The sequence below is a fragment of the Moschus berezovskii genome, chromosome 21 (genome assembly GCF_049115385.1).
Source record: "Moschus berezovskii isolate FMDL1 chromosome 21, NW_MosBer_1.0, whole genome shotgun sequence".
In the NCBI taxonomy this organism is placed as follows: domain Eukaryota; kingdom Metazoa; phylum Chordata; class Mammalia; order Artiodactyla; family Moschidae; genus Moschus; species Moschus berezovskii.
In genome coordinates, this window is record NC_142480.1 from 40,824,372 (window position 1) to 40,833,329 (window position 8,958).

The following is an 8,958-nucleotide window of genomic DNA, read 5'->3' on the forward strand; positions in this document are numbered from 1 at the left end:
CCAGGAGAGCATCTATCTGTACATGGAGGCGAGGGCCAGAAGGGTGGAGGCCCGAGATGCACTGTGACCCGCAGGTTGGTCTTGCCCCACCCCCACAACCGAGCACCTGCTTTGAGCTCCTGGCCTTGACCACACCACGCCCATCCCACCCCACCCACAGTCCCCCAGCTGACCCTGGGGCTCCTGTATCCCCGACTCCAGCCCTGGGTTACTGCAATCACCATCTGCAGTGATTTTGGAGCCCAAAAAAATAAAGTCTGACACTGTTTCCACTGTTTCCCCATCTATTTCCCATGAAGTGATGTGACTATCATCTTAGTTTTCTGAATGGTGAGCTTTAAGCCAACTTTTTCACTCTTCTCTTCCACTTTCATCAAGAGGCTCTTTAGTTCTTCTTCACTTTCTGCCATAAAGGTGGTGTCATCTGCATATCTGAGGTTATTGAAAGGTCACGCCGACCGCAGGCTGAGAGTACCAGACGGAAAACGTCAGCAAAACCACCCCCCGTCGAAAGGTCCCGAGGAAGGTCCCGGAGACGGCCATCCACCAATCATCGGCCCGTTGCCAGGCAGACTGATGGACACAGAGGCGCCAAGACGACGGCCAATTAAAAACCTACAGGATGTCATATAGACCAACCAGCATCTCAGGGTCCGATCCTTACCCTATATGGAGAGGGTCTGCCACATCCTCAGTCACTGGGGTATAAAAGTGCCGCCTCCCTTCCAACAAGTTGCAGACTCCCGCCCCTCCCTGCTCGCTCCTGGGAGTTCTGCCCGAGAGCGATTGCCCAATAAAGCCTCTTGATCATCCTTCTGGTGCTCTTTCTGTCTTGCCGCGGCGCATTCTTATATTTGGCGCCCAACGTGGGGCTCGAGGTGAGGGCCCCAGCTCACGCCTTGCGGGCCCCCTAGAGCTCCACTGCCGCGGACATACGCGCCCCAGACACGGACCAACCTCCCGGACGGCAGACGACGGGGTAAGTCCCTCCGGCTTTGGGTCCCGCCAGCCTGGGCGACCACTTCCTAGGGCCAGATAACCGGTGCACACTTATCGGGCCCTCATCCGGCAGCTATGCCTTCTCCCGGTTCTCAGCTCATGCCGGAGACGTCCTAATCGGCTGAGTAACCCCCGGTTTCTCTCAAGACCTCCGATCTGGCTGCCTCTGTTTGCCTGGGGACGCCTGGACAATAGAGGCTAGCCCCTGGTCTCTCTCTCGAGACCTCCGATCCGGCTGCCTCTGTTCACCCGGGGACACCTGGACAATAGAGGCTAGCCCCACGTGGTCGCCATGGGGTCGACGGCTTCCAAACCCAAGCCCAATTGGTCCACTCCACTAGAATGCCTGCTAGCCAATCTAAAGAATCTGAGGCTGACAGGCTATATCCGGCCTAAACGGTTCACCTTCTTCTGCTCGGAGGCTTGGCCTCAGTACCCCCTAGACAATGATTCCCATTGGCCCCCCACCGGGACGCTAGACTTTGAAGTCCTCCATGATCTAGATAATTACTGTCGGAGAACGGGAAAATGGTCTGAGGTCCCTTATATACAGGCTTTCTGGGCACTGCGCTCTCGCCCCACCCTGTGCACAACCTGCTCCCCGAGCCTGATCATGGTCACCATGGCTCCTAGACGACCCACTTGCTCAAACCCCGACCCCCCTCCCAAGGAATCGCCAGGCCCCGAGTCCTCTGCCTTCTCTGTTTCCTTCGAGGACCTGGTCACTCCCCCACCCTATGCTCCTCTGGCTCCGGCAGCCTCCTCACCTTCCCCCACCTCCCAAACGGCTCCGACAACGCCCATTCCTCCTCCCACTTCCTCTACGGCTCTCACTCCTTCCCCCTCACTTTCCCCACCTCCCAAACGGCTCCGACAACACCCATTCTTCCTCCCACTTCCTCTACGGCTCCCACTCCTTCCCCAACTTCCCAAACCGATACACAATCGCCTGAACCAACATACATACCCTCCTCCTGCCCCCATCCTCTACCCCCCACTACTTCCCTTAACACCCTCCCCGTCACCAGTCAGCTCACACACGCGATCTCATGGGCTACCATCTCAAGGTTCCTTTCCAGTCGCCCCAGCCCCCCTGCTCCCCTTGAGACAGGTAGCAGGAGCCGAGGGTCTGGGAATTGATGGCCAGCCGTCACAGCCTCTAGAGACCAAACCCTTAAACTGTCAACTAGACGATTGCCTGTTTACTCACTCTTTCCTAGTTATTCCCTCCTGCCCGACCCCTCTGTTGGGAAGAGATATTCTAACAAAACTCAGGGCCATGCTCCACTCGGCCCCGAGGCCTTTCCCCTCCACAGGCAGATTTCTAATGACGCTCACTGGGTCATCAAACTTCCAAATAGATCCCCGGGTTTGGGACACTAGGATCCCAGTAATTGCCCAACACCAACCCCCAGTCCTCATCCATCTAAGGGACCCCACCTGTTTTCCAGCTCGGGCCCAGTTCCCCTTGTCCCAGGCCAACCTCCGCAGACTCAAGCCAATCGTTGATCGCCTCCTGGGACAGGGCCTACTGGTTCCTACCACGTCCCCATGTAACACCCCCATCCTTCCGGTCCGTAAAGCCTCAGGAGCTTATCAACTGGTCCAGGACCTTCAGCTGATCAATGAGGCGGTTATCACCGCACACCCGTTGGTCCCTAACCCCTACACTCTACTATCCCATATACCCCCAGACACCACTCACTTCACAGTAATCGATCTCAAAGATGCATTCTTTACCATCCCGATCCACTCTGACTGCCAATTTCTGTTCGCTTTCACTTGGACTGATCCCGACACCAGACAGGCCACCCAACTCACATGGACGGTCCTGCCTCAGGGGTTCCGGGATAGCCCCCACTACTTCGGCCAGGCCCTGGCCCAAGACCTGGCCCTCTGCCCTCTTGGCCCTAGTACCCTACTCCACTATGTAGATGACCTCTTGCTATGCAGCCCTTCTGAACATCTCTCTAAACAACATACCACAGCCCTCCTTAACTTCCTGGCCTCCAAAGGATACCAGGCCTCACAGTCAAAGGCCCAACTCAACCAGTCCTCAGTTACTTACCTGGGATTGCAAATTACCCCCACCACCAGGGCCCTCACAACCAACCGCCGCAACCTCCTTTGATCTATCCAGCCTCCGACCAACGGAGACCAAATTCTGTCTTTCCTAGGTCTGGCGGGATTTTTCCGCCATTGGGTTCCCAACTATGCCTCACTGGCAAGACCCATCTATGCAACAGCTAAAGAGACCCCAAAAGGGCCACTCTCCTCACAGAACGAGGTCACCTGAGCCTTCCTTGCGCTGTGCTCTGCTCTGACGTCTGCCGCCCCTCTTTCTCTGCCTTATCCAAACTACCCATATCATCTCTATACTGATGAAAAGGGGGGAATAGCCTTTGGGGCCCTAGTACAGCCGGTAGGCTCTGAGCTACTGCCTGTCGCCTTCATCTCCAAACAACTAGACCCCACTGCCAGGGGGTGGTTTCCCTGCCTGTGAGCATTGGCAGCAGCGGCGGCGGTCTATATGGACGCAAAAAAGTTAATCCTAGGTCAACCCCTAACCATCTTCTACCCACACCACCTCGGCGATCTCTTGGCTTCCAGATTCCTCCCTGACCTCAGCGACTCCAGACTACAACAATTTCACCTAATATTCTTAGACAACCCACAGGTCACTGTGGCACGTAGCTCTCAGCTAAACCCGCTATCTGCGCTTTGCTCTCTTCCTCTCTCCTTAAAGATCCCGGCTCATCTATGCACTGAAATCTTAGACTCTTTGACACAACCACCCCCAAACCTCTTTGCAGAGCCACTGCCAGATCCCAACATAACCATGTTTGTCAACGGAAGCTCCAAAAAGGACTTGGATGGGCACCGGGCAGCAGCCTATGCCGTGGTGACCTTACAGGGAGTCCTCGAGGCTCAACCCTTGCCACTGGGGACGACTTCCCAGAAGGCAGAATTAACCACACTAACCCGAGCCCTACACCCGGCAAAAGACAAGAAGGCCAACATCTACACAGACTCTAAGTACCCCTTGCTAATTGCCCACTCACATGCAATCTGGAAGGAAAGAGGTTCCTCACAACCAAGGGCTCACCAGTGTGTAACACCCTCCATATCACCAAACTGCTGGAAGCCATCCCCCTGCCCAAAAAGGTAGCCATCTTGCATTGCCGGGGACACCAGGCGGCCCGTGACAAAATTGCTCAAGGTAATAACTTAGCCGACCAGGTGGCCCGACAAACCGCCTTGCGGCAGGGGGTAGCCCCCTCTGCTGGCCTGCTGGCCTTGGAGACCTCCTTTACCCCTAGGTACACCACAGCAGAAGCCAAAGCCCTACTTGCCCAGGAGGGAACACAAACACACTCTTTCGGATGGATCACACTCCACGAAAAGCTGGTCCTGCCCGAACAACAGGCCGTCGCCATCATAAAACAAATACACAACACCCTCCACATCGGACCACGCGCTCTCCTAACTTTCCTCAGCCCGCTTTTCTCCCCTCTGCACCTCAAACAGGCCATCCAGACTGTACATCGCTTCTGTCTGACCTGCGCAACGACCTCCCCCCAAGGAGGGCTCCGGCCTCCTCAGGAGACCCACCAGCTGAGAGGACATCTGCCCGGCCAGGACTGGCAGGTGGACTTCACTCACATGCCCAAGCACCGGGCTTATCGCTATCTGCTGGTGCTCGTTGACACGTTCTCAGGATGGGTCGAAGCCTTCCCCACCTCCTGTGAAACAGCCGCAATAGTGTCTGAAACCCTGGTCAAACACATCATCCCCTGATTCGGACTCCCCAGCTCCCTTCAATCCGATTTCGGACCTGCCTTTATTTCACAGATAACCCAGCAGGTAGCCGCGGCCCTCAACATCACCTGGCACCTCCACATCCTGTACCGAACTCAATCCTCGGGGAAGGTAGAACCAGCCAACGGGATTCTCAAGACCCACCTCACCAAACTTGCCTCAGAAGTGCAGCACTCCTGGGTCGACCTCCTTCCCTTGGCTCTCACCCGCATCCGCACAACACCGCACTCAAAAACAGGTTTGACCCCCTTCGAGCTGCTATATGGCAGACCCTACCTGCTGACACACCTGCCCCCAGAAAAACCACCCCCCCTAGCCGATTACCTGCCCCTCTTCACCCGCCTGCGCGCCCTACTCAGAGAACACACAGATCGGGTACTGCCGCAACCCAGAGAGGACAGCGGCTCCCTCAGACCGCTGTCACCGGGAGACCAGGTGTTACTCAAGACCCTGTCTCCCGGGCCCCTCCAACCTTGCTGGATGGGTCCCTACACGGTAATTCTGACCACCCCCACAGCAGCCAAGCTCTCAGGCCTCGAGCCCTGGTACCATGTGACCAGGCTCAAATGAGCCCCCCTCGGCCTTCCAGAAAGAGGTCCAAACCTAGATCTAGGTCCAAAGGCCTCGCCAAAATACACATACCAGTCTTCTTTGACGGGCCCCACAAAGCTAACAATCTCCCAGACCTCGCTCCCACCAGTGGCCGAGAATGACGGGTGCCCTCCTATTACTGGTCCTCCTCGGCCAGACCTACGGGGGGTTTGATGACCCGGCAAAAGCAAGACAAATCCTGGCTAGACAGATGGGAAAGCCTTGCAACTGTGCAGGGGGGACCCTCTCCCAATACCCTGAGGGAAGGTTCCAACAGGTTCAAGCAGTTAACTGTGGAGATAAAATGGCCTACAACTTTGTAGGGTCAGGATACATGTCTTCCTCAGGGGGATACTCACACATCGGAAACGCCAACTCATGGCAATACGTTAATGCCATCCCAGTCCCAGACGCCCTGCCCCCAGGCCAGCTAGGAAACTGCTCTTGCTCAGAATACCAAGAGACTCTCCACTCTCTATGCTACCTTAAAGAGCAGGCATGCCAATGCAAAGGCCCAGAAAACAAAACTTATTGGACAGCCACACAAACAGGACACTTCCCGGGCACGACGGGCTCAGGCCCTTCCTCGCCTGCATGCCCAGATCAGATGGGCAAAGAGGTTTGCTGGAACCTAAGGGCACCTATACATGTCTCAGATGGAGGGGGAGTCCAGGATATGGTGCAAAGGGAACAGGCCCAACAGAAGCTCCAAACAGTAATAGATCATTACTTTCCAAAAGTCCATTACCATCCCCTGGCCCTACCCGACTGGCGGGGCCCTCTGCAACTAGACCCAGCAAGCACAAACCTAATACAACTAACTTGCTGCTGCTAAGTCACTTCAGTCGTGTCCGACTCTGTGTGACCCCACAGACGAAAGCGCACCAGGCTCCCCCATCCCTGGGATTCTCCAGGCAAGAACACTGGAGTGGGTTGCCATTTCCTTCTCCAATCTGTGAAAGTGAAAAGTGAAAGTGAAGTCGCTCAGTCGTATCCAACCCTTAGCGACCCCACGGACTGCAGCCTACCAGGCTCCTCCATCCTTGGGATTCTCCAGGCAAGAGTACTGGAGTGGCTTGCCATTGCCTTCTCCAACAACTAACTTGTAACACCTTAAATCAGTCCAGTCCCGAATGGGCCCAAGGTTGCTGGATATGCCTGGCCATAGGGACCCCCTGCCCGCTAGCCATCCTGGCCAACTACTCTCAACCAGTTAACACTTCTACAGACCATCAGCATGTAAGGTGACACTGCCTTTGCGGGTACAACCAATTGAGGCCTCAATGGGATACTGCCTGAGAGGCCAACTGATAGATAATGAGACGGCTCTAGATGTGGGAGTAGAAGACTTTGCCAACTGCACCGCAATACAGAATATCACCACCTCGGTATGTGCCCCTTATCCCCTGGTCTTTGTTTGTGGAGGAAACCTAGCCTATACTTTCCTCCCTACAAATTGGACGGGAACCTGCATACTCGCAATCCTGCTCCCAGACATCGATCTAATCTCAGGAAAAGAGCCGGTCCCCATACCCACCCTAGATCATGTAACCGGAAGAAAAACGCGAGCGGTCCAGATGGTGCCTCTGCTGGTGGGACTAGGCCTGTCCACCAGCCTGGCAGCAGGGATCGGGCTCTCACAACACACATACGCCAAACTCTCCCAACAGATCATATCTGATGTCCAGCATGTAGCTGACACCATGCTGGAACTTCAGGGACAGATTCACTGGCAGAAGTTGTCCTCCAGAATAGACGTGGGCTAGACCTCCTCACCGCCAAAGAAGGCGGCATATATATGCCTTTTCTTGCAGGAAAGATGCTGCTTCTATGCTAACTGCTCCGGAATAGTCCGGACCAAAATAAAGGAACTACAAGACGACCTAGAACAAAGGCGCAGACAGCTCCAGGAAAGCCCCCTCTGGACCGGACTTAATGGCTTACTCCCTTACCTCTTGCCCCTTCTGGGCCCTGTACTCCTACTAATTATAGGCCTCACCATAGGCCCCTGTCTCCTACAGCTTGTTTTTCGCAGAGTCCAAGAACTAGCCCAGGTCGCAGCCAGACAGGCCATGGTGCCGACAGCCTACACCCGACTCAACCAAGAAGATATAGATCCGCCCTGCAGTCCTGCATAGGCTGGCCTTTTGTCCTGACTGGCCCCAACCCCACGTCGACCCCGTTCAGCAGGAAGTAGCCAGAAGACGAACGGCGCCCCTTGTCCTATATCAAAAAGGCTGGGATGAAAGGTCATGCTGACCGCTGGCTGAGAGTACCGAAGGGAAACGTCAGCAAACCCTTCCCCCCCCCCCCCCCCCCCCCCCCCGTCGGAAGGTCCCGAGGAACTTCCCGGAGACAGCCATCCACCAATCAACGGCCTGTTGCCAGGCAGACTGATGGACACAGAGGCGCCAAGACGACGGCCAATTAAAAACCTACAGGAGGCCATATAGACCAACCAGCATCTCAGGGTCCGATCCTTACCCTATATGGAGAGGGTCTGCCACATCCTCAATCACCGGGGTATAAGAGCGCCGCCTCCCTTCCCACAAGTTGCAGACTCCCGCCCCTCCCTGCTTGCTCCTGGGGGTTCTGCCCGAGAGCGATTGCCCAATAAAGCCTCTTGATCACCCTTCTGGCGCTCTTTCTGTCTTGCCGCGGCGCATTCTTACAGTTATCAATATTTCTCCCGGCAATCTTGATTCCAGCTTGTGCATCTTCCAGCCCAAAGTTCCTCATGATGTACTCTGCATATAAGTTAAATAAGCAGGGTGACAATATACAGCCTTGACGTACTCCTTTTCCTATTTGCATCCAAGCACCCTCAGCAGGGTGCTGTAGCCCGGTAGTAATTAATCCAGTGAGGGTTGTGTGTGTGATGCTTTAGGGGGACAAAGTAGTGAGAAAGAAGCCCTTAGGCATCTTTTCTTAAATTATATATATACATATATATACACACATATATATATATAATACATACACACACACACACACACATATATATATATATATGGGCTTCCCTGGTGGCTCAGAGGTTAAAGCATCTGCCTCTAATGCAGGAGACCTAGGTTCGATCCCTGGGTCGGGAAGATCGCCTGGAGAAGGAAACGGTAACCCACTCCAGTATTCTTGCCTGGAGAATCCCATGGATGGAGAAGCCTGGTAGGCTACAGTCCACAGGGTCGCAAAGAGTCAGAGACGACTGAGTGACGGAACGGACGGAACAAACGGAACGGATATATATATGTTTGATAGGAGCATATTTGACTTATAATATTTCATGTGCACAGCAACTGGACTCAGGTATATGTATACACACATATTATTTTTGAAATTAATTTCCAGTAGAGGTTATTACAAGATATTGACTACAGTTCCCTGAGATATACAGTAAACCTTTATTGCTTGTTGCCTACTTTTTTTTTTAATTAGAAATGTAGCATTCTATTCCTACTAAGTCAAACAAGTGGAATCAAACATCAAAAAATTTAGTAGGGCAAAGATCCATAAGTTTTCTAAAATTTATACATTCTACATATTATATATATA

General features: G+C 54.0%; 1 long non-coding RNA gene across 2 annotated transcripts; it reads left to right on the top strand.

Annotated features, from left to right (window-relative positions):
* The first annotated feature begins 755 nt into the window (after positions 1-755).
* LOC148774540 (uncharacterized) lies at positions 756-8,032 on the top strand. 2 transcript variants are annotated; one of them, XR_016035704.1, is made up of 3 exons: positions 756-979; positions 4,852-5,056; positions 7,431-8,032. It is a non-coding gene; the product is annotated as an uncharacterized LOC148774540 (long non-coding RNA). The 2 variants fall into 2 exon arrangements; XR_016035703.1 differs by having other exon boundaries at positions 7,224-7,463.
* Positions 8,033-8,958: the final 926 nt, after the last annotated feature.